Raw genomic sequence first — 25,486 nt, forward strand, 5'->3', positions numbered from 1 at the left:
GCCTTTCTGGTTTTTACACATTTTGTGGATGTCCCTTTTGACAGGTGGGAAGTGATACTTCTTTGTAGTGCAGATTTGCATTGCCTGCTTGCTTGCTTGGCCAAAAAGGGCGTATGCGTTTTCTCCTGAATATATTCAGGAGAAAACGCATACGCCCTTTTTGGCCAAGGGCATCATTGTCGAAGTTGTGCCCCTCTTCCTGTGCTTTACAGGCGATTCCAACGTACCTCTTGAAATCTGTTTCCTGCTATTTTGCCTCGCTTTCAAGTCCGCCTCGTTTACTTCCCTCAACAGATTTTTGGACGATAGTTGTCCATTATCACTCTGCCAGTTTGTGAATTGCTGTGCCCCTGAGCTCCATTTCTCAACTCGTTTTTTGTGAGCTGAACGCAAGTCCAAAATTTTGGATCATGTCCTATACTGGTTCCCGGTGGGTGGCTGAGACTTTGGTTAATTCTTCTTCCTGCCGGGAAATTAGAGTGACATGTGCCCGTCCAAATGCCTAACAGCTACTCTCTCATGGGTTCTCCCTCGTCCCTTCCATCCTCTGCCAAATTGGGAACCTGTGCAAACCAGGATGTTAAAGGGCCTGTCTCTCCAAGTTGGGAGATTGATAGTAAGGCAGTTGGAAAGTCAAACTGGAGCACCAGGAGAGGGACTATTCGTTGAGTTTTAGAAACCTTTCGTATTCACCGTGTGTACATTCTCTAGGTTTCCTGTACATGTTATAGCTGTAGTAATATTCCCTTGAACCTGGAGAGTTGGGACCCATGGAATGGGGGCCATGCATTATTGCTTGAAAGGGTCTGCATTTGCTCACCCAATCTCACCAATCCTCTCAGTCCCAAGTGTCCAGCCTTATGCCACATCCAGCTGTCATTGTAGATAGGGTCTTTCCAGGTTTCCTCAGACACCCTGAAGGAATTGTAAAGAATTTCCCTGTTTTTTTGTTTTGCTTTGGAAATTCCTTTTTAGAGTGGGTTTGAGCTGATTCTCGCTGCCATGTTTATGCGACTCTAGACACACTTGATTCCCTTATGGAGACATATCAATACATAGGTTTTAAGATTCTTACTAGTCAGATATATTCCTCTGCGGGAAATATGGGGTTTTGAGTCTCTTTCCCTGAGGAAGGTGTAGGTCTTGTCTATTCCAAAGTTGGTTTTTGGAACGGTCCCTGTGCTTATATCAAACTCTGGTTTTATGCATCACCCCACCTCTCCTTCCCCTTTAAGCAGGCATAAGAGTGTTTTCTAAATGTGAGACTCTGTTCTCTTTCCTAACTCAGTTCATGTGTAGCCATGTTTACAGGATCTTCATAAGTGATATCTTATGATAAGTTTCTTTTTCTGTGTGACTTATTTCACTTAGAATCATGGTACCTGAATCCACTCACTTTGCTGCTACGGGTCTTATGACATTGATTTCATGGCTGAGGGATATTCCATCGTACGTAAGTACCACAATGTTTGGAACCATTTTTATATTTCCTGGGATATTTAAGGTGTACCCAAGTTGAGGTTCTTGTAGTCAGTGCAGCCCTAAATTTGGAGGTGGCTCTTTCTTATTGATTTTCAGTTTTCCCAAGGTATATTCCCTAGACTGGAAGTGGCCTTGGCTCTGTAGCTCTGTTGTTTACTTGTTTTAGGGAACACAATGCACTCCTCCAGTGAGGCAGTTGGCAATTGACATCCCGCCCATCAGCATAACAAGGCTCCCTGTTCTCCAGGGCCTGTCTTGCCTTTCTGGTTTTTACACATTTTGTGGATGTCCCTTTTGACAGGTGGGAAGTGATACTTCTTTGTAGTGCAGATTTGCATTGCCTGCTTGCTTGCTTGGCCAAAAAGGGCGTATGCGTTTTCTCCTGAATATATTCAGGAGAAAACGCATACGCCCTTTTTGGCCAAGGGCATCATTGTCGAAGTTGTGCCCCTCTTCCTGTGCTTTACAGGCAATTCCAACGTACCTCTTGAAATCTGTTTCCTGCTATTTTGCCTCGCTTTCAGGTCCGCCTCGTTGACTTCCCTCAACAGATTTTTGGACGATAGTTGTCCATTATCACTCTGCCAGTTTGTGAATTGCTGTGCCCCTGAGCTCCATTTCTCAACTCGTTTTTTGTGAGCTGAACGCAAGTCCAAAATTTTGGATCATGTCCTATACTGGTTCCCGGTGGGTGGCTGAGACTTTGGTTAATTCTTCTTCCTGCCGGGAAATTAGAGTGACATGTGCCCGTCCAAATGCCTAACAGCTACTCTCTCATGGGTTCTCCCTCGTCCCTTCCATCCTCTGCCAAATTGGGAACCTGTGCAAACCAGGAGGTTAAAGGGCCTGTCTCTCCAAGTTGGGAGATTGATAGTAAGGCAGTTGGAAAGTCAAACTGGAGCACCAGGAGAGGGACTATTCGTTGAGTTTTAGAAACCTTTCGTATTCACAGTGTGTCCATTCTCTAGGTTTCCTGTACATGTTATAGCTGTAGTAATATTCCCTTGAACCTGGAGAGTTGGGACCCATGGAATGGGGGCCATGCATTATTGCTTGAAAGGGTCTGCATTTGCTCACCCAATCTCACCAATCCTCTCAGTCCCAAGTGTCCAGCCTTATGCCACATCCAGCTGTCATTGTAGACAGGGTCTTTCCAGGTTTCCTCAGACACCCTGAAGGAATTGTAAAGAATTTCCCTGTTTTTTGGTTTTGCTTTTGAAATTCCTTTTTAGAGTGGGTTTGAGCTGATTCTCGCTGCCATGTTTTTGCGACTCTAGACACACTTGATTCCCTTATGGAGACATATCAATACATAGGTTTTAAGATTCTTACTAGTCAGATATATTCCTCTGCGGGAAATATGGGGTTTTGAGTCTCTTTCCCTGAGGAAGGTGTAGGTCTTGTCTATTCCAAAGTTGGTTTTTGGAACGGTCCCTGTGCTTATATCAAACTCTGGTTTTATGCATCACCCCACCTCTCTTTCCCCTTTAAGCAGGCATAAGAGTGTTTTCTAAATGTGAGACTCTGTTCTCTTTCCTAACTCAGTTCATGTGTAGCCATGTTTACAGGATCTTCATAAGTGATATCTTATGATAAGTTTCTTTTTCTGTGTGACTTATTTCACTTAGAATCATGGTACCTGAATCCACTCACTTTGCTGCTACGGGTCTTATGACATTGATTTCATGGCTGAGGGATATTCCATCGTACGTAAGTACCACAATGTTTGGAACCATTTTTATATTTCCTGGGATATTTAAGGTGTACCCAAGTTGAGGTTCTTGTAGTCAGTGCAGCCCTAAATTTGGAGGTGGCTCTTTCTTATTGATTTTCAGTTTTCCCAAGGTATATTCCCTAGACTGGAAGTGGCCTTGGCTCTGTAGCTCTGTTGTTTACTTGTTTTAGGGAACACAATGCACTCCTCCAGTGAGGCAGTTGGCAATTGACATCCCGCCCATCAGCATAACAAGGCTCCCTGTTCTCCAGGGCCTGTCTTGCCTTTCTGGTTTTTACACATTTTGTGGATGTCCCTTTTGACAGGTGGGAAGTGATACTTCTTTGTAGTGCAGATTTGCATTGCCTGCTTGCTTGCTTGGCCAAAAAGGGCGTATGCGTTTTCTCCTGAATATATTCAGGAGAAAACGCATACGCCCTTTTTGGCCAAGGGCATCATTGTCGAAATTGTGCCCCTCTTCCTGTGCTTTACAGGCGATTCCAACGTAGCTCTTGAAATCTGTTTCCTGCTATTTTGCCTCGCTTTCAAGTCCGCCTCGTTGACTTCCCTCAACAGATTTTTGGACGATAGTTGTCCATTATCACTCTGCCAGTTTGTGAATTGCTGTGCCCCTGAGCTCCATTTCTCAACTCGTTTTTTGTGAGCTGAACGCAAGTCCAAAATTTTGGATCATGTCCTATACTGGTTCCCGGTGGGTGGCTGAGACTTTGGTTAATTCTTCTTCCTGCCGGGAAATTAGAGTGACATGTGCCCGTCCAAATGCCTAACAGCTACTCTCTCATGGGTTCTCCCTCGTCCCTTCCATCCTCTGCCAAATTGGGAACCTGTGCAAACCAGGATGTTAAAGGGCCTGTCTCTCCAAGTTGGGAGATTGATAGTAAGGCAGTTGGAAAGTCAAACTGGAGCACCAGGAGAGGGACTATTCGTTGAGTTTTAGAAACCTTTCGTATTCACAGTGTGTCCATTCTCTAGGTTTCCTGTACATGTTATAGCTGTAGTAATATTCCCTTGAACATGGAGAGTTGGGACCCATGGAATGGGGGCCATGCATTATTGCTTGAAAGGGTCTGCATTTGCTCACCCAATCTCACCAATCCTCTCAGTCCCAAGTGTCCAGCCTTATGCCACATCCAGCTGTCATTGTAGACAGGGTCTTTCCAGGTTTCCTCAGACACCCTGAAGGAATTGTAAAGAATTTCCCTGTTTTTTGGTTTTGCTTTTGAAATTCCTTTTTAGAGTGGGTTTGAGCTGATTCTCGCTGCCATGTTTTTGCGACTCTAGACACACTTGATTCCCTTATGGAGACATATCAATACATAGGTTTTAAGATTCTTACTAGTCAGATATATTCCTCTGCGGGAAATATGGGGTTTTGAGTCTCTTTCCCTGAGGAAGGTGTAGGTCTTGTCTATTCCAAAGTTGGTTTTTGGAACGGTCCCTGTGCTTATATCAAACTCTGGTTTTATGCATCACCCCACCTCTCCTTCCCCTTTAAGCAGGCATAAGAGTGTTTTCTAAATGTGAGACTCTGTTCTCTTTCCTAACTCAGTTCATGTGTAGCCATGTTTACAGGATCTTCATAAGTGATATCTTATGATAAGTTTCTTTTTCTGTGTGACTTATTTCACTTAGAATCATGGTACCTGAATCCACTCACTTTGCTGCTACGGGTCTTATGACATTGATTTCATGGCTGAGGGATATTCCATCGTACGTAAGTACCACAATGTTTGGAACCATTTTTATATTTCCTGGGATATTTAAGGTGTACCCAAGTTGAGGTTCTTGTAGTCAGTGCAGCCCTAAATTTGGAGGTGGCTCTTTCTTATTGATTTTCAGTTTTCCCAAGGTATATTCCCTAGACTGGAAGTGGCCTTGGCTCTGTAGCTCTGTTGTTTACTTGTTTTAGGGAACACAATGCACTCCTCCAGTGAGGCAGTTGGCAATTGACATCCCGCCCATCAGCATAACAAGGCTCCCTGTTCTCCAGGGCCTGTCTTGCCTTTCTGGTTTTTACACATTTTGTGGATGTCCCTTTTGACAGGTGGGAACTGATACTTCTTTGTAGTGCAGATTTGCATTGCCTGCTTGCTTGCTTGGCCAAAAAGGGCGTATGCGTTTTCTCCTGAATATATTCAGGAGAAAACGCATACGCCCTTTTTGGCCAAGGGCATCATTGTCGAAGTTGTGCCCCTCTTCCTGTGCTTTACAGGCGATTCCAACGTAGCTCTTGAAATCTGTTTCCTGCTATTTTGCCTCGCTTTCAAGTCCGCCTCGTTGACTTCCCTCAACAGATTTTTGGACGATAGTTGTCCATTATCACTCTGCCAGTTTGTGAATTGCTGTGCCCCTGAGCTCCATTTCTCAACTCGTTTTTTGTGAGCTGCACGCAAGTCCAAAATTTTGGATCATGTCCTATACTGGTTCCCGGTGGGTGGCTGAGACTTTGGTTAATTCTTCTTCCTGCCGGGAAATTAGAGTGACATGTGCCCGTCCAAATGCCTAACAGCTACTCTCTCATGGGTTCTCCCTCGTCCCTTCCATCCTCTGCCAAATTGGGAACCTGTGCAAACCAGGATGTTAAAGGGCCTGTCTCTCCAAGTTGGGAGATTGATAGTAAGGCAGTTGGAAAGTCAAACTGGAGCACCAGGAGAGGGACTATTCGTTGAGTTTTAGAAACCTTTCGTATTCACCGTCTGTACATTCTCTAGGTTTCCTGTACATGTTATAGCTGTAGTAATATTCCCTTGAACCTGGAGAGTTGGGACCCATGGAATGGGGGCCATGCATTATTGCTTGAAAGGGGCTGCATTTGCTCACCCAATCTCACCAATCCTCTCAGTCCCAAGTGTCCAGCCTTATGCCACATCCAGCTGTCATTGTAGATAGGGTCTTTCCAGGTTTCCTCAGACACCCTGAAGGAATTGTAAAGAATTTCCCTGTTTTTTTGTTTTGCTTTGGAAATTCCTTTTTAGAGTGGGTTTGAGCTGATTCTCGCTGCCATGTTTATGCCACTCTAGACACACTTGATTCCCTTATGGAGACATATCAATACATAGGTTTTAAGATTCTTACTAGTCAGATATATTCCTCTGCGGGAAATATGGGGTTTTGAGTCTCTTTCCCTGAGGAAGGTGTAGGTCTTGTCTATTCCAAAGTTGGTTTTTGGAACGGTCCCTGTGCTTATATCAAACTCTGGTTTTATGCATCACCCCACCTCTCCTTCCCCTTTAAGCAGGCATAAGAGTGTTTTCTAAATGTGAGACTCTGTTCTCTTTCCTAACTCAGTTCATGTGTAGCCATGTTTACAGGATCTTCATAAGTGATATCTTATGATAAGTTTCTTTTTCTGTGTGACTTATTTCACTTAGAATCATGGTACCTGAATCCACTCACTTTGCTGCTACGGGTCTTATGACATTGATTTCATGGCTGAGGGATATTCCATCGTACGTAAGTACCACAATGTTTGGAACCATTTTTATATTTCCTGGGATATTTAAGGTGTACCCAAGTTGAGGTTCTTGTAGTCAGTGCAGCCCTAAATTTGGAGGTGGCTCTTTCTTATTGATTTTCAGTTTTCCCAAGGTATATTCCCTAGACTGGAAGTGGCCTTGGCTCTGTAGCTCTGTTGTTTACTTGTTTTAGGGAACACAATGCACTCCTCCAGTGAGGCAGTTGGCAATTGACATCCCGCCCATCAGCATAACAAGGCTCCCTGTTCTCCAGGGCCTGTCTTGCCTTTCTGGTTTTTACACATTTTGTGGATGTCCCTTTTGACAGGTGGGAAGTGATACTTCTTTGTAGTGCAGATTTGCATTGCCTGCTTGCTTGCTTGGCCAAAAAGGGCGTATGCGTTTTCTCCTGAATATATTCAGGAGAAAACGCATACGCCCTTTTTGGCCAAGGGCATCATTGTCGAAGTTGTGCCCCTCTTCCTGTGCTTTACAGGCAATTCCAACGTACCTCTTGAAATCTGTTTCCTGCTATTTTGCCTCGCTTTCAAGTCCGCCTCGTTGACTTCCCTCAACAGATTTTTGGACGATAGTTGTCCATTATCACTCTGCCAGTTTGTGAATTGCTGTGCCCCTGAGCTCCATTTCTCAACTCGTTTTTTGTGAGCTGAACGCAAGTCCAAAATTTTGGATCATGTCCTATACTGGTTCCCGGTGGGTGGCTGAGACTTTGGTTAATTCTTCTTCCTGCCGGGAAATTAGACTGACATGTGCCCGTCCAAATGCCTAACAGCTACTCTCTCATGGGTTCTCCCTCGTCCCTTCCATCCTCTGCCAAATTGGGAACCTGTGCAAACCAGGATGTTAAAGGGCCTGTCTCTCCAAGTTGGGAGATTGATAGTAAGGCAGTTGGAAAGTCAAACTGGAGCACCAGGAGAGGGACTATTCGTTGAGTTTTAGAAACCTTTCGTATTCACCGTCTGTCCATTCTCTAGGTTTCCTGTACATGTTATAGCTGTAGTAATATTCCCTTCAACCTGGAGAGTTGGGACCCATGGAATGGGGGCCATGCATTATTGCTTGAAAGGGTCTGCATTTGCTCACCCAATCTCACCAATCCTCTCAGTCCCAAGTGTCCAGCCTTATGCCACATCCAGCTGTCATTGTAGATAGGGTCTTTCCAGGTTTCCTCAGACACCCTGAAGGAATTGTAAAGAATTTCCCTGTTTTTTGGTTTTGCTTTTGAAATTCCTTTTTAGAGTGGGTTTGAGCTGATTCTCGCTGCCATGTTTATGCGACTCTAGACACACTTGATTCCCTTATGGAGACATATCAATACATAGGTTTTAAGATTCTTACTAGTCAGATATATTCCTCTGCGGGAAATATGGGGTTTTGAGTCTCTTTCCCTGAGGAAGGTGTAGGTCTTGTCTATTCCAAAGTTGGTTTTTGGAACGGTCCCTGTGCTTATATCAAACTCTGGTTTTATGCATCACCCCACCTCTCCTTCCCCTTTAAGCAGGCATAAGAGTGTTTTCTAAATGTGAGACTCTGTTCTCTTTCCTAACTCAGTTCATGTGTAGCCATGTTTACAGGATCTTCATAAGTGATATCTTATGATAAGTTTCTTTTTCTGTGTGACTTATTTCACTTAGAATCATGGTACCTGAATCCACTCACTTTGCTGCTACGGGTCTTATGACATTGATTTCATGGCTGAGGGATATTCCATCGTACGTAAGTACCACAATGTTTTGAACCATTTTTATATTTCCTGGGATATTTAAGGTGTACCCAAGTTGAGGTTCTTGTAGTCAGTGCAGCCCTAAATTTGGAGGTGGCTCTTTCTTATTGATTTTCAGTTTTCCCAAGGTATATTCCCTAGACTGGAAGTGGCCTTGGCTCTGTAGCTCTGTTGTTTACTTGTTTTAGGGAACACAATGCACTCCTCCAGTGAGGCAGTTGGCAATTGACATCCCGCCCATCAGCATAACAAGGCTCCCTGTTCTCCAGGGCCTGTCCTGCCTTTCTGGTTTTTACACATTTTGTGGATGACCCTTTTGACAGGTGGGAAGTGATACTTCTTTGTAGTGCAGATTTGCATTGCCTGCTTGCTTGCTTGGCCAAAAAGGGCGTATGCGTTTTCTCCTGAATATATTCAGGAGAAAACGCATACGCCCTTTTTGGCCAAGGGCATCATTGTCGAAGTTGTGCCCCTCTTCCTGTGCTTTACAGGCAATTCCAACGTACCTCTTGAAATCTGTTTCCTGCTATTTTGCCTCGCTTTCAAGTCCGCCTCGTTGACTTCCCTCAACAGATTTTTGGACGATAGTTGTCCATTATCACTCTGCCAGTTTGTGAATTGCTGTGCCCCTGAGCTCCATTTCTCAACTCGTTTTTTGTGAGCTGAACGCAAGTCCAAAATTTTGGATCATGTCCTATACTGGTTCCCGGTGGGTGGCTGAGACTTTGGTTAATTCTTCTTCCTGCCGGGAAATTAGAGTGACATGTGCCCGTCCAAATGCCTAACAGCTACTCTCTCATGGGTTCTCCCTCGTCCCTTCCATCCTCTGCCAAATTGGGAACCTGTGCAAACCAGGATGTTAAAGGGCCTGTCTCTCCAAGTTGGGAGATTGATAGTAAGGCAGTTGGAAAGTCAAACTGGAGCACCAGGAGAGGGACTATTCGTTGAGTTTTAGAAACCTTTCGTATTCACCGTGTGTACATTCTCTAGGTTTCCTGTACATGTTATAGCTGTAGTAATATTCCCTTCAACCTGGAGAGTTGGGACCCATGGAATGGGGGCCATGCATTATTGCTTGAAAGGGTCTGCATTTGCTCACCCAATCTCACCAATCCTCTCAGTCCCAAGTGTCCAGCCTTATGCCACATCCAGCTGTCATTGTAGATAGGGTCTTTCCAGGTTTCCTCAGACACCCTGAAGGAATTGTAAAGAATTTCCCTGTTTTTTTGTTTTGCTTTTGAAATTCCTTTTTAGAGTGGGTTTGAGCTGATTCTCGCTGCCATGTTTATGCGACTCTAGACACACTTGATTCCCTTATGGAGACATATCAATACATAGGTTTTAAGATTCTTACTAGTCAGATATATTCCTCTGCGGGAAATATGGGGTTTTGAGTCTCTTTCCCTGAGGAAGGTGTAGGTGTTGTCTATTCCAAAGTTGGTTTTTGGAACGGTCCCTGTGCTTATATCAAACTCTGGTTTTATGCATCACCCCACCTCTCCTTCCCCTTTAAGCAGGCATAAGAGTGTTTTCTAAATGTGAGACTCTGTTCTCTTTCCTAACTCAGTTCATGTGTAGCCATGTTTACAGGATCTTCATAAGTGATATCTTATGATAAGTTTCTTTTTCTGTGTGACTTATTTCACTTAGAATCATGGTACCTGAATCCACTCACTTTGCTGCTACGGGTCTTATGACATTGATTTCATGGCTGAGGGATATTCCATCGTACGTAAGTACCACAATGTTTGGAACCATTTTTATATTTCCTGGGATATTTAAGGTGTACCCAAGTTGAGGTTCTTGTAGTCAGTGCAGCCCTAAATTTGGAGGTGGCTCTTTCTTATTGATTTTCAGTTTTCCCAAGGTATATTCCCTAGACTGGAAGTGGCCTTGGCTCTGTAGCTCTGTTGTTTACTTGTTTTAGGGAACACAATGCACTCCTCCAGTGAGGCAGTTGGCAATTGACATCCCGCCCATCAGCATAACAAGGCTCCCTGTTCTCCAGGACCTGTCTTGCCTTTCTGGTTTTTACACATTTTGTGGATGTCCCTTTTGACAGGTGGGAAGTGATACTTCTTTGTAGTGCAGATTTGCATTGCCTGCTTGCTTGCTTGGCCAAAAAGGGCGTATGGGTTTTCTCCTGAATATATTCAGGAGAAAACGCATACGCCCTTCTTGGCCAAGGGCATCATTGTCGAAGTTGTGCCCCTCTTCCTGTGCTTTACAGGCAATTCCAACGTACCTCTTGAAATCTGTTTCCTGCTATTTTGCCTCGCTTTCAAGTCCGCCTCGTTGACTTCCCTCAACAGATTTTTGGACGATAGTTGTCCATTATCACTCTGCCAGTTTGTGAATTGCTGTGCCCCTGAGCTCCATTTCTCAACTCGTTTTTTGTGAGCTGAACGCAAGTCCAAAATTTTGGATCATGTCCTATACTGGTTCCCGGTGGGTGGCTGAGACTTTGGTTAATTCTTCTTCCTGCCGGGAAATTAGAGTGACATGTGCCCGTCCAAATGCCTAACAGCTACTCTCTCATGGGTTCTCCCTCGTCCCTTCCATCCTCTGCCAAATTGGGAACCTGTGCAAACCAGGATGTTAAAGGGCCTGTCTCTCCAAGTTGGGAGATTGATAGTAAGGCAGTTGGAAAGTCAAACTGGAGCACCAGGAGAGGGACTATTCGTTGAGTTTTAGAAACCTTTCGTATTCACCGTCTGTACATTATCTAGGTTTCCTGTACATGTTATAGGTGTAGTAATATTCCCTTCAACCTGGAGAGTTGGGACCCATGGAATGGGGGCCATGCATTATTGCTTGAAAGGGTCTGCATTTGCTCACCCAATCTCACCAATCCTCTCAGTCCCAAGTGTCCAGCCTTATGGCACATCCAGCTGTCATTGTAGATAGGGTCTTTCCAGGTTTCCTCAGACACCCTGAAGGAATTGTAAAGAATTTCCCTGTTTTTTGGTTTTGCTTTTGAAATTCCTTTTTAGAGTGGGTTTGAGCTGATTCTCGCTGCCATGTTTATGCCACTCTAGACACACTTGATTCCCTTATGGAGACATATCAATACATAGGTTTTAAGATTCTTACTAGTCAGATATATTCCTCTGCGGGAAATATGGGGTTTTGAGTCTCTTTCCCTGAGGAAGGTGTAGGTCTTGTCTATTCCAAAGTTGGTTTTTGGAACGGTCCCTGTGCTTATATCAAACTCTGGTTTTATGCATCACCCCACCTCTCCTTCCCCTTTAAGCAGGCATAAGAGTGTTTTCTAAATGTGAGACTCTGTTCTCTTTCCTAACTCAGTTCATGTGTAGCCATGTTTACAGGATCTTCATAAGTGATATCTTATGATAAGTTTCTTTTTCTGTGTGACTTATTTCACTTAGAATCATGGTACCTGAATCCACTCACTTTGCTGCTACGGGTCTTATGACATTGATTTCATGGCTGAGGGATATTCCATCGTACGTAAGTACCACAATGTTTTGAACCATTTTTATATTTCCTGGGATATTTAAGGTGTACGCAAGTTGAGGTTCTTGTAGTCAGTGCAGGCCTAAATTTGGAGGTGGCTCTTTCTTATTGATTTTCAGTTTTCCCAAGGTATATTCCCTAGACTGGAAGTGGCCTTGGCTCTGTAGCTCTGTTGTTTACTTGTTTTAGGGAACACAATGCACTCCTCCAGTGAGGCAGTTGGCAATTGACATCCCGCCCATCAGCATAACAAGGCTCCCTGTTCTCCAGGGCCTGTCTTGCCTTTCTGGTTTTTACACATTTTGTGGATGTCCCTTTTGACAGGTGGGAAGTGATACTTCTTTGTAGTGCAGATTTGCATTGCCTGCTTGCTTGCTTGGCCAAAAAGGGCGTATGCGTTTTCTCCTGAATATATTCAGGAGAAAACGCATACGCCCTTTTTGGCCAAGGGCATCATTGTCGAAGTTGTGCCCCTCTTCCTGTGCTTTACAGGCGATTCCAACGTACCTCTTGAAATCTGTTTCCTGCTATTTTGCCTCGCTTTCAAGTCCGCCTCGTTGACTTCCCTCAACAGATTTTTGGACGATAGTTGTCCATTATCACTCTGCCAGTTTGTGAATTGCTGTGCCCCTGAGCTCCATTTCTCAACTCGTTTTTTGTGAGCTGAACGCAAGTCCAAAATTTTGGATCATGTCCTATACTGGTTCCCGGTGGGTGGCTGAGACTTTGGTTAATTCTTCTTCCTGCCGGGAAATTAGAGTGACATGTGCCCGTCCAAATGCCTAACAGCTACTCTCTCATGGGTTCTCCCTCGTCCCTTCCATCCTCTGCCAAATTGGGAACCTGTGCAAACCAGGATGTTAAAGGGCCTGTCTCTCCAAGTTGGGAGATTGATAGTAAGGCAGTTGGAAAGTCAAACTGGAGCACCAGGAGAGGGACTATTCGTTGAGTTTTAGAAACCTTTCGTATTCACCGTCTGTACATTCTCTAGGTTTCCTGTACATGTTATAGCTGTAGTAATATTCCCTTCAACCTGGAGAGTTGGGACCCATGGAATGGGGGCCATGCATTATTGCTTGAAAGGGTCTGCATTTGCTCACCCAATCTCACCAATCCTCTCAGTCCCAAGTGTCCAGCCTTATGCCACATCCAGCTGTCATTGTAGATAGGGTCTTTCCAGGTTTCCTCAGACACCCTGAAGGAATTGTAAAGAATTTCCCTGTTTTTTGGTTTTGCTTTTGAAATTCCTTTTTAGAGTGGGTTTGAGCTGATTCTCGCTGCCATGTTTATGCGACTCTAGACACACTTGATTCCCTTATGGAGACATATCAATACATAGGTTTTAAGATTCTTACTAGTCAGATATATTCCTCTGCGGGAAATATGGGGTTTTGAGTCTCTTTCCCTGAGGAAGGTGTAGGTCTTGTCTATTCCAAAGTTGGTTTTTGGAACGGTCCCTGTGCTTATATCAAACTCTGGTTTTATGCATCACCCCACCTCTCCTTCCCCTTTAAGCAGGCATAAGAGTGTTTTCTAAATGTGAGACTCTGTTCTCTTTCCTAACTCAGTTCATGTGTAGCCATGTTTACAGGATCTTCATAAGTGATATCTTATGATAAGTTTCTTTTTCTGTGTGACTTATTTCACTTAGAATCATGGTACCTGAATCCACTCACTTTGCTGCTACGGGTCTTATGACATTGATTTCATGGCTGAGGGATATTCCATCGTACGTAAGTACCACAATGTTTGGAACCATTTTTATATTTCCTGGGATATTTAAGGTGTACCCAAGTTGAGGTTCTTGTAGTCAGTGCAGCCCTAAATTTGGAGGTGGCTCTTTCTTATTGATTTTCAGTTTTCCCAAGGTATATTCCCTAGACTGGAAGTGGCCTTGGCTCTGTAGCTCTGTTGTTTACTTGTTTTAGGGAACACAATGCACTCCTCCAGTGAGGCAGTTGGCAATTGACATCCCGCCCATCAGCATAACAAGGCTCCCTGTTCTCCAGGACCTGTCTTGCCTTTCTGGTTTTTACACATTTTGTGGATGTCCCTTTTGACAGGTGGGAAGTGATACTTCTTTGTAGTGCAGATTTGCATTGCCTGCTTGCTTGCTTGGCCAAAAAGGGCGTATGGGTTTTCTCCTGAATATATTCAGGAGAAAACGCATACGCCCTTCTTGGCCAAGGGCATCATTGTCGAAGTTGTGCCCCTCTTCCTGTGCTTTACAGGCAATTCCAACGTACCTCTTGAAATCTGTTTCCTGCTATTTTGCCTCGCTTTCAAGTCCGCCTCGTTGACTTCCCTCAACAGATTTTTGGACGATAGTTGTCCATTATCACTCTGCCAGTTTGTGAATTGCTGTGCCCCTGAGCTCCATTTCTCAACTCGTTTTTTGTGAGCTGAACGCAAGTCCAAAATTTTGGATCATGTCCTATACTGGTTCCCGGTGGGTGGCTGAGACTTTGGTTAATTCTTCTTCCTGCCGGGAAATTAGAGTGACATGTGCCCGTCCAAATGCCTAACAGCTACTCTCTCATGGGTTCTCCCTCGTCCCTTCCATCCTCTGCCAAATTGGGAACCTGTGCAAACCAGGATGTTAAAGGGCCTGTCTCTCCAAGTTGGGAGATTGATAGTAAGGCAGTTGGAAAGTCAAACTGGAGCACCAGGAGAGGGACTATTCGTTGAGTTTTAGAAACCTTTCGTATTCACCGTCTGTACATTATCTAGGTTTCCTGTACATGTTATAGGTGTAGTAATATTCCCTTCAACCTGGAGAGTTGGGACCCATGGAATGGGGGCCATGCATTATTGCTTGAAAGGGTCTGCATTTGCTCACCCAATCTCACCAATCCTCTCAGTCCCAAGTGTCCAGCCTTATGGCACATCCAGCTGTCATTGTAGATAGGGTCTTTCCAGGTTTCCTCAGACACCCTGAAGGAATTGTAAAGAATTTCCCTGTTTTTTGGTTTTGCTTTGGAAATTCCTTTTTAGAGTGGGTTTGAGCTGATTCTCGCTGCCATGTTTATGCCACTCTAGACACACTTGATTCCCTTATGGAGACATATCAATACATAGGTTTTAAGATTCTTACTAGTCAGATATATTCCTCTGCGGGAAATATGGGGTTTTGAGTCTCTTTCCCTGAGGAAGGTGTAGGTCTTGTCTATTCCAAAGTTGGTTTTTGGAACGGTCCCTGTGCTTATATCAAACTCTGGTTTTATGCATCACCCCACCTCTCCTTCCCCTTTAAGCAGGCATAAGAGTGTTTTCTAAATGTGAGACTCTGTTCTCTTTCCTAACTCAGTTCATGTGTAGCCATGTTTACAGGATCTTCATAAGTGATATCTTATGATAAGTTTCTTTTTCTGTGTGACTTATTTCACTTAGAATCATGGTACCTGAATCCACTCACTTTGCTGCTACGGGTCTTATGACATTGATTTCATGGCTGAGGGATATTCCATCGTACGTAAGTACCACAATGTTTTGAACCATTTTTATATTTCCTGGGATATTTAAGGTGTACGCAAGTTGAGGTTCTTGTAGTCAGTGCAGGCCTAAATTTGGAGGTGGCTCTTTCTTATTGATTTTCAGTTTTCCCAAGGTATATTCCCTAGACTGGAAGTGGCCTTGGCTCTGTAGCTCTGTTGTTTACTTGTTTTTGGGAACACAATGCACTCCTCCAGTGAGGCAGTTGGCAATTGACATCCCGCCCATCAGCATAACAAGGCTCCCTGTTCTCCAGGGCCTGTCTTGCCTTTCTGGTTTTTACACATTTTGTGGATGTCCCTTTTGACCGGTGGGAAGTGATACTTCTTTGTAGTGCAGATTTGCATTGCCTGCTTGCTTGCTTGGCCAAAAAGGGCGTATGCGTTTTCTCCTGAATATATTCAGGAGAAAACGCATACGCCCTTTTTGGCCAAGGGCATCATTGTCGAAGTTGTGCCCCTCTTCCTGTGCTTTACAGGCGATTCCAACGTACCTCTTGAAATCTGTTTCCTGCTATTTTGCCTCGCTTTCAAGTCCGCCTCGTTGACTTCCCTCAACAGATTTTTGGACGATAGTTGTCCATTATCACTCTGCCAGTTTGTGAATTGCTGTGCCCCTGAGCTCCATTTCTCAACTCGTTTTTTGTGAGCTGAACGCAAGTCCAAAATTTTGGATCATGTCCTATACTGGTTCCCGGTGGGTGGCTGAGACTTTGGTTAATTCTTCTTCCTGCCGGGAAATTAGAGTGACATGTGCCCGTCCAAATGCCTAACAGCTACTCTCTCATGGGTTCTCCCTCGTCCCTTCCATCCTCTGCCAAATTGGGAACCTGTGCAAACCAGGATGTTAAAGGGCCTGTCTCTCCAAGTTGGGAGATTGATAGTAAGGCAGTTGGAAAGTCAAACTGGAGCACCAGGAGAGGGACTATTCGTTGAGTTTTAGAAACCTTTCGTATTCACCGTCTGTACATTCTCTAGGTTTCCTGTACATGTTATAGCTGTAGTAATATTCCCTTCAACCTGGAGAGTTGGGACCCATGGAATGGGGGCCATGCATTATTGCTTGAAAGGGTCTGCATTTGCTCACCCAATCTCACCAATCCTCTCAGTCCCAAGTGTCCAGCCTTATGCCACATCCAGCTGTCATTGTAGATAGGGTCTTTCCAGGTTTCCTCAGACACCCTGAAGGAATTGTAAAGAATTTCCCTGTTTTTTGGTTTTGCTTTTGAAATTCCTTTTTAGAGTGGGTTTGAGCTGATTCTCGCTGCCATGTTTATGCGACTCTAGACACACTTGATTCCCTTATGGAGACATATCAATACATAGGTTTTAAGATTCTTACTAGTCAGATATATTCCTCTGCGGGAAATATGGGGTTTTGAGTCTCTTTCCCTGAGGAAGGTGTAGGTCTTGTCTATTCCAAAGTTGGTTTTTGGAACGGTCCCTGTGCTTATATCAAACTCTGGTTTTATGCATCACCCCACCTCTCCTTCCCCTTTAAGCAGGCATAAGAGTGTTTTCTAAATGTGAGACTCTGTTCTCTTTCCTAACTCAGTTCATGTGTAGCCATGTTTACAGGATCTTCATAAGTGATATCTTATGATAAGTTTCTTTTTCTGTGTGACTTATTTCACTTAGAATCATGGTACCTGAATCCACTCACTTTGCTGCTACGGGTCTTATGACATTGATTTCATGGCTGAGGGATATTCCATCGTACGTAAGTACCACAATGTTTGGAACCATTTTTATATTTCCTGGGATATTTAAGGTGTACCCAAGTTGAGGTTCTTGTAGTCAGTGCAGCCCTAAATTTGGAGGTGGCTCTTTCTTATTGATTTTCAGTTTTCCCAAGGTATATTCCCTAGACTGGAAGTGGCCTTGGCTCTGTAGCTCTGTTGTTTACTTGTTTTAGGGAACACAATGCACTCCTCCAGTGAGGCAGTTGGCAATTGACATCCCGCCCATCAGCATAACAAGGCTCCCTGTTCTCCAGGACCTGTCTTGCCTTTCTGGTTTTTACACATTTTGTGGATGTCCCTTTTGACAGGTGGGAAGTGATACTTCTTTGTAGTGCAGATTTGCATTGCCTGCTTGCTTGCTTGGCCAAAAAGGGCGTATGGGTTTTCTCCTGAATATATTCAGGAGAAAACGCATACGCCCTTCTTGGCCAAGGGCATCATTGTCGAAGTTGTGCCCCTCTTCCTGTGCTTTACAGGCAATTCCAACGTACCTCTTGAAATCTGTTTCCTGCTATTTTGCCTCGCTTTCAAGTCCGCCTCGTTGACTTCCCTCAACAGATTTTTGGACGATAGTTGTCCATTATCACTCTGCCAGTTTGTGAATTGCTGTGCCCCTGAGCTCCATTTCTCAACTCGTTTTTTGTGAGCTGAACGCAAGTCCAAAATTTTGGATCATGTCCTATACTGGTTCCCGGTGGGTGGCTGAGACTTTGGTTAATTCTTCTTCCTGCCGGGAAATTAGAGTGACATGTGCCCGTCCAAATGCCTAACAGCTACTCTCTCATGGGTTCTCCCTCGTCCCTTCCATCCTCTGCCAAATTGGGAACCTGTGCAAACCAGGATGTTAAAGGGCCTGTCTCTCCAAGTTGGGAGATTGATAGTAAGGCAGTTGGAAAGTCAAACTGGAGCACCAGGAGAGGGACTATTCGTTGAGTTTTAGAAACCTTTCGTATTCACCGTCTGTACATTCTCTAGGTTTCCTGTACATGTTATAGCTGTAGTAATATTCCCTTCAACCTGGAGAGTTGGGACCCATGGAATGGGGGCCATGCATTATTGCTTGAAAGGGTCTGCATTTGCTCACCCAATCTCACCAATCCTCTCAGTCCCAAGTGTCCAGCCTTATGCCACATCCAGCTGTCATTGTAGATAGGGTCTTTCCAGGTTTCCTCAGACACCCTGAAGGAATTGTAAAGAATTTCCCTGTTTTGTTGTTTTGCTTTGGAAATTCCTTTTTAGAGTGGGTTTGAGCTGATTCTCGCTGCCATGTTTATGCCACTCTAGACACACTTGATTCCCTTATGGAGACATATCAATACATAGGTTTTAAGATTCTTACTAGTCAGATATATTCCTCTGTGGGAAATATGGAGTTTTGAGTCTCTTTCCCTGAGGAAGGTGTAGGTCTTGTCTATTCCAAAGTTGGTTTTGGAACGGTCCCTGTGCTTATATCAAACTCTGGTTTTATGCATCACCCCACCTCTCCTTCCGCTTTAAGCAGGCATAAGAGTGTTTTCTAAAAGTGAGACTCTGTTCTCTTTCCTAACTCAGTTCATGTGTAGCCATGTTTACAGGATCTTCATAAGTGATATCTTATGATAAGTTTCTTTTTCTGTGTGACTTATTTCACTTAGAATCATCGTACCTGAATCCACTCACTTTGCTGCTACTGGTCTTATGACATTGATTTCATGGCTGAGGGATATTCCATCATACGTAAGTAACACAATGTTTTGAACCATTTTTATATTTCCTGGGATATTTAAGGTGTACCCAAGTTGAGGTTCTTGTAGTCAGTGCAGCCCTAAATTTGGAGGTGGCTCTTTCTTATTGATTTTCAGTTTTCCCAAGGTATATTCCCTAGACTGGAAGTGGCCTTGGCTCTGTAGCTCTGTTGTTTACTTGTTTTAGGGAACACAATGCACTCCTCCAGTGAGGCAGTTGGCAATTGACATCCCGCCCATCAGCATAACAAGGCTCCCTGTTCTCCAGGGCCTGTCTTGCCTTTCTGGTTTTTACACATTTTGTGGATGTCCCTTTTGACCGGTGGGAAGTGATACTTCTTTGTAGTGCACATTTGCATTGCCCGCTTGCTTGCTTGGCCAAAAAGGGCGTATGCGTTTTCTCCTGAATATATTCAGGAGAAAACGCATACGCCCTTTTTGGCCAAGGGCATCATTGTCGAAGTTGTGCCCCTCTTCCTGTGCTTTACAGGCGATTCCAACGTACCTCTTGAAATCTGTTTCCTGCTATTTTGCCTCGCTTTCAAGTCCGCCTCGTTGACTTCCCTCAACAGATTTTTGGACGATAGTTGTCCATTATCACTCTGCCAGTTTGTGAATTGCTGTGCCCCTGAGCTCCATTTCTCAACTCGTTTTTTGTGAGCTGAACGCAAGTCCAAAATTTTCGATCATGTCCTATACTGGTTCCCGGTGGGTGGCTGAGACTTTGGTTAATTCTTCTTCCTGCCGGGAAATTAGAGTGACATGTGCCCGTCCAAATGCCTAACAGCTACTCTCTCATGGGTTCTCCCTCGTCCCTTCCATCCTCTGCCAAATTGGGAACCTGTGCAAACCAGGATGTTAAAGGGCCTGTCTCTCCAAGTTGGGAGATTGATAGTAAGGCAGTTGGAAAGTCAAACTGGAGCACCAGGAGAGGGACTATTCGTTGAGTTTTAGAAACCTTTCGTATTCACCGTCTGTACATTCTCTAGGTTTCCTGTACATGTTATAGCTGTAGTAATATTCCCTTCAACCTGGAGAGTTGGGACCCATGGAATGGGGGCCATGCATTATTGCTTGAAAGGGTCTGCATTTGCTCACCCAATCTCACCAATCCTCTCAGTCCCAAGTGTCCAGCTTTATGCCACATCCAGCTGTCATTGTAGATAGGGTCTTTCCAGGTTTCCTCAGACACCCTGAAGGAATTGTAAAGAATTTCCCTGTTTTTTGGTTTTGCTTTTGAAATTCCTTTTTAGAGTGGTTTTGAGCTGATTCTCGCTGCCATGTTTATGCCACTCTAGACACACTTGATTCCCTTATGGAGACATATCAATAGATAGGTTTTAAGATTCTTACTAGTCAGATATATTCCTCTGCGGGAAATATGTGGTTTTGAGTCTCTTTCCCTGAGGAAGGTTTAGGTCTTGTCTATTCCAAAGTTGGTTTTTGGAACGGTCCCTGTGCTTATATCAAACTCTGGTTTTATGCATCACCCCACCTCTCCTTCCCCTTTAAGCAGGCATAAGAGTGTTTTCTAAATGTGAGACTCTGTTCTCTTTCCTAACTCAGTTCATGTGTAGCCATGTTTACAGGATCTTCATAAGTGATATCTTATGACGTTTCTTTTTCTGTGTGACTTATTTCACTTAGAATCATCGTACCTGAATCCACTCACTTTGCTTCTACTGGTCTTATGACATTGATTTCATGGCTGAGGGATATTCCATCGTACGTAAGTACCACAATGTTTTGAACCATTTTTATATTTCCTGGGATATTTAAGGTGTACCCAAGTTGAGGTTCTTGTAGTCAGTGCAGCCCTAAATTTGGAGGTGGCTCTTTCTTATTGATTTTCAGTTTTCCCAAGGTATATTCCCTAGACTGGAAGTGGCCTTGGCTCTGTAGCTCTGTTGTTTACTTGTTTTAGGGAACACAATGCACTCCTCCAGTGAGGCAGTTGGCAATTGACATCCCGCCCATCAGCATAACAAGGCTCCCTGTTCTCCAGGGCCTGTCCTGCCTTTCTGGTTTTTACACATTTTGTGGATGTCCCTTTTGACAGGTGGGAAGTGATACTTCTTTGTAGTGCAGATTTGCATTGCCTGCTTGCTTGCTTGGCCAAAAAGGGCGTATGCGTTTTCTCCTGAATATATTCAGGAGAAAACGCATACGCCCTTTTTGGCCAAGGGCATCATTGTCGAAGTTGTGCCCCTCTTCCTGTGTTTACAGGCGATTCCAACGTACCTCTTGAAATCTGTTTCCTGCTATTTTGCCTCGCTTTCAAGTCCGCCTCGTTGACTTCCCTCAACAGATTTTTGGACGATAGTTGTCCATTATCACTCTGCCAGTTTGTGAATTGCTGTGCCCCTGAGCTCCATTTCTCAACTCGTTTTTTGTGAGCTGAACGCAAGTCCAAAATTTTGGATCATGTCCTATACTGGTTCCCGGTGGGTGGCTGAGACTTTGGTTAATTCTTCTTCCTGCCGGGAAATTAGAGTGACATGTGCCCGTCCAAATGCCTAACAGCTACTCTCTCATGGGTTCTCCCTCGTCCCTTCCATCCTCTGCCAAATTGGGAACCTGTGCAAACCAGGATGTTAAAGGGCCTGTCTCTCCAAGTTGGGAGATTGATAGTAAGGCAGTTGGAAAGTCAAACTGGAGCACCAGGAGAGGGACTATTCGTTGAGTTTTAGAAACCTTTCGTATTCACCGTCTGTACATTCTCTAGGTTTCCTGTACATGTTATAGCTGTAGTAATATTCCCTTCAACCTGGAGAGTTGGGACCCATGGAATGGGGGCCATGCATTATTGCTTGAAAGGGTCTGCATTTGCTCACCCAATCTCACCAATCCTCTCAGTCCCAAGTGTCCAGCCTTATGCCACATCCAGCTGTCATTGTAGATAGGGTCTTTCCAGGTTTCCTCAGACACCCTGAAGGAATTGTAAAGAATTTCCCTGTTTTTTGGTTTTGCTTTGGAAATTCCTTTTTAGAGTGCGTTTGAGCTGATTCTCGCTGCCATGTTTATGCCACTCTAGACACACTTGATTCCCTTATGGAGACATATCAATACATAGGTTTTAAGATTCTTACTAGTCAGATATATTCCTCTGCGGGAAATATGGGGTTTTGAGTCTCTTTCCCTGAGGAAGGTGTAGGTCTTGTCTATTCCAAAGATGGTTTTTGGAACGGTCCCTGTGCTTATATCAAACTCTGGTTTTATGCATCACCCCACCTCTCCTTCCCCTTTAAGCAGGCATAAGAGTGTTTTCTAAATGTGAGACTCTGTTCTCTTTCCTAACTCAGTTCATGTGTAGCCATGTTTACAGGATCTTCATAAGTGATATCTTATGATAAGTTTCTTTTTCTGTGTGACTTATTTCACTTAGAATCATGGTACCTGAATCCACTCACTTTGCTGCTACGGGTCTTATGACATTGATTTCATGGCTGAGGGATATTCCATCGTACGTAAGTACCACAATGTTTGGAACCATTTTTATATTTCCTGGGATATTTAAGGTGTACCCAAGTTGAGGTTCTTGTAGTCAGTGCAGCCCTAAATTTGGAGGTGGCTCTTTCTTATTGATTTTCAGTTTTCCCAAGGTATATTCCCTAGACTGGAAGTGGCCTTGGCTCTGTAGCTCTGTTGTTTACTTGTTTTAGGGAACACAATGCACTCCTCCAGTGAGGCAGTTGGCAATTGACATCCCGCCCATCAGCATAACAAGGCTCCCTGTTCTCCAGGGCCTGTCTTGCCTTTCTGGTTTTTACACATTTTGTGGATGTCCCTTTTGACCGGTGGGAACTGATACTTCTTTGTAGTGCAGATTTGCATTGCCTGCTTGCTTGCTTGGCCAAAAAGGGCGTATGCGTTTTCTCCTGAATATATTCAGGAGAAAACGCATACGCCCTTTTTGGCCAAGGGCATCATTGTCGAAGTTGTGCCCCTCTTCCTGTGCTTTACAGGCAATTCCAACGTACCTCTTGAAATCTGTTTCCTGCTATTTTGCCTCGCTTTCAAGTCCGCCTCGTTGACTTCCCTCAACAGATTTTTGGACGATAGTTGTCCATTATCACTCTGCCAGTTTGTGAATTGCTGTGCCCCTGAGCTCCATTTCTCAACTCGTTTTTTGTGAGCTGAACGCAAGTCCAAAATTTTGGATCATGTCCTATACTGGTTCCCGGTGGGTGGCTGAGACTTTGGTTAATTCTTCTTCCTGCCGGGAAATTAGAGTGACATGTGCCCGTCCAAATGCCTAACAGCTACTCTCTCATGGGTTCTCCCTCGTCCCTTCCATCCTCTGCCAAATTGGGAACCTGTGCAAACCAGGAGGTTAAAGGGCCTGTCTCTCCAAGTTGGGAGATTGATAGTAAGGCAGTTGGAAAGTCAAACTGGAGCACCAGGAGAGGGACTATTCGTTGAGTTTTAGAAACCTTTCGTATTCACAGTGTGTCCATTCTCTAGGTTTCCTGTACATGTTATAGCTGTAGTAATATTCCCTTGAACATGGAGAGTTGGGACCCATGGAATGGGGGCCATGCATTATTGCTTGAAAGGGTCTGCATTTGCTCACCCAATCTCACCAATCCTCTCAGTCCCAAGTGTCCAGCCTTATGCCACATCCAGCTGTCATTGTAGATAGGGTCTTTCCAGGTTTCCTCAGACACCCTGAAGGAATTGTAAAGAATTTCCCTGTTTTTTTGTTTTGCTTTGGAAATTCCTTTTTATAGTGGGTTTGAGCTGATTCTCGCTGCCATGTTTATGCGACTCTAGACACACTTGATTCCCTTATGGAGACATATCAATACATAGGTTTTAAGATTCTTACTAGTCAGATATATTCCTCTGCGGGAAATATGGGGTTTTGAGTCTCTTTCCCTGAGGAAGGTGTAGGTCTTGTCTATTCCAAAGTTGGTTTTTGGAACGGTCCCTGTGCTTATATCAAACTCTGGTTTTATGCATCACCCCACCTCTCCTTCCCCTTTAAGCAGGCATAAGAGTGTTTTCTAAAAGTGAGACTCTGTTCTCTTTCCTAACTCAGTTCATGTGTAGCCATGTTTACAGGATCTTCATAAGTGATATCTTATGATAAGTTTCTTTTTCTGTGTGACTTATTTCACTTAGAATCATGGTACCTGAATCCACTCACTTTGCTGCTACGGATCTTATGACATTGATTTCATGGCTGAGGGATATTCCATCGTACGTAAGTACCACAATGTTTTGAACCATTTTTATATTTCCTGGGATATTTAAGGTGTACCCAAGTTGAGGTTCTTGTAGTCAGTGCAGCCCTAAATTTGGAGGTGGCTCTTTCTTATTGATTTTCAGTTTTCCCAAGGTATATTCCCTAGACTGGAAGTGGCCTTGGCTCTGTAGCTCTGTTGTTTACTTGTTTTAGGGAACACAATGCACTCCTCCAGTGAGGCAGTTGGCAATTGACATCCCGCCCATCAGCATAACAAGGCTCCCTGTTCTCCAGGGCCTGTCTTGCCTTTCTGGTTTTTACACATTTTGTGGATGTCCCTTTTGACAGGTGGGAAGTGATACTTCTTTGTAGTGCAGATTTGCATTGCCTGCTTGCTTGCTTGGCCAAAAAGGGCGTATGCGTTTTCTCCTGAATATATTCAGGAGAAAACGCATACGCCCTTTTTGGCCAAGGGCATCATTGTCGAAGTTGTGCCCCTCTTCCTGTGTTTACAGGCGATTCCAACGTACCTCTTGAAATCTGTTTCCTGCTATTTTGCCTCGCTTTCAAGTCCGCCTCGTTGACTTCCCTCAACAGATTTTTGGACGATAGTTGTCCATTATCACTCTGCCAGTTTGTGAATTGCTGTGCCCCTGAGCTCCATTTCTCAACTCGTTTTTTGTGAGCTGAACGCAAGTCCAAAATTTTGGATCATGTCCTATACTGGTTCCCGGTGGGTGGCTGAGACTTTGGTTAATTCTTCTTCCTGCCGGGAAATTAGAGTGACATGTGCCCGTCCAAATGCCTAACAGCTACTCTCTCATGGGTTCTCCCTCGTCCCTTCCATCCTCTGCCAAATTGGGAACCTGTGCAAACCAGGATGTTAAAGGGCCTGTCTCTCCAAGTTGGGAGATTGATAGTAAGGCAGTTGGAAAGTCAAACTGGAGCACCAGGAGAGGGACTATTCGTTGAGTTTTAGAAACCTTTCGTATTCACCGTCTGTACATTCTCTAGGTTTCCTGTACATGTTATAGCTGTAGTAATATTCCCTTCAACCTGGAGAGTTGGGACCCATGGAATGGGGGCCATGCATTATTGCTTGAAAGGGTCTGCATTTGCTCACCCAATCTCACCAATCCTCTCAGTCCCAAGTGTCCAGCCTTATGCCACATCCAGCTGTCATTGTAGATAGGGTCTTTCCAGGTTTCCTCAGACACCCTGAAGGAATTGTAAAGAATTTCCCTGTTTTTTGGTTTTGCTTTGGAAATTCCTTTTTAGAGTGGGTTTGAGCTGATTCTCGCTGCCATGTTTATGCCACTCTAGACACACTTGATTCCCTTATGGAGACATATCAATACATAGGTTTTAAGATTCTTACTAGTCAGATATATTCCTCTGCGGGAAATATGGGGTTTTGAGTCTCTTTCCCTGAGGAAGGTGTAGGTCTT

Source organism: Mesoplodon densirostris, chromosome 1 (assembly GCF_025265405.1).
Source record: "Mesoplodon densirostris isolate mMesDen1 chromosome 1, mMesDen1 primary haplotype, whole genome shotgun sequence".
Taxonomy (NCBI): Eukaryota; Metazoa; Chordata; class Mammalia; order Artiodactyla; family Ziphiidae; genus Mesoplodon; species Mesoplodon densirostris.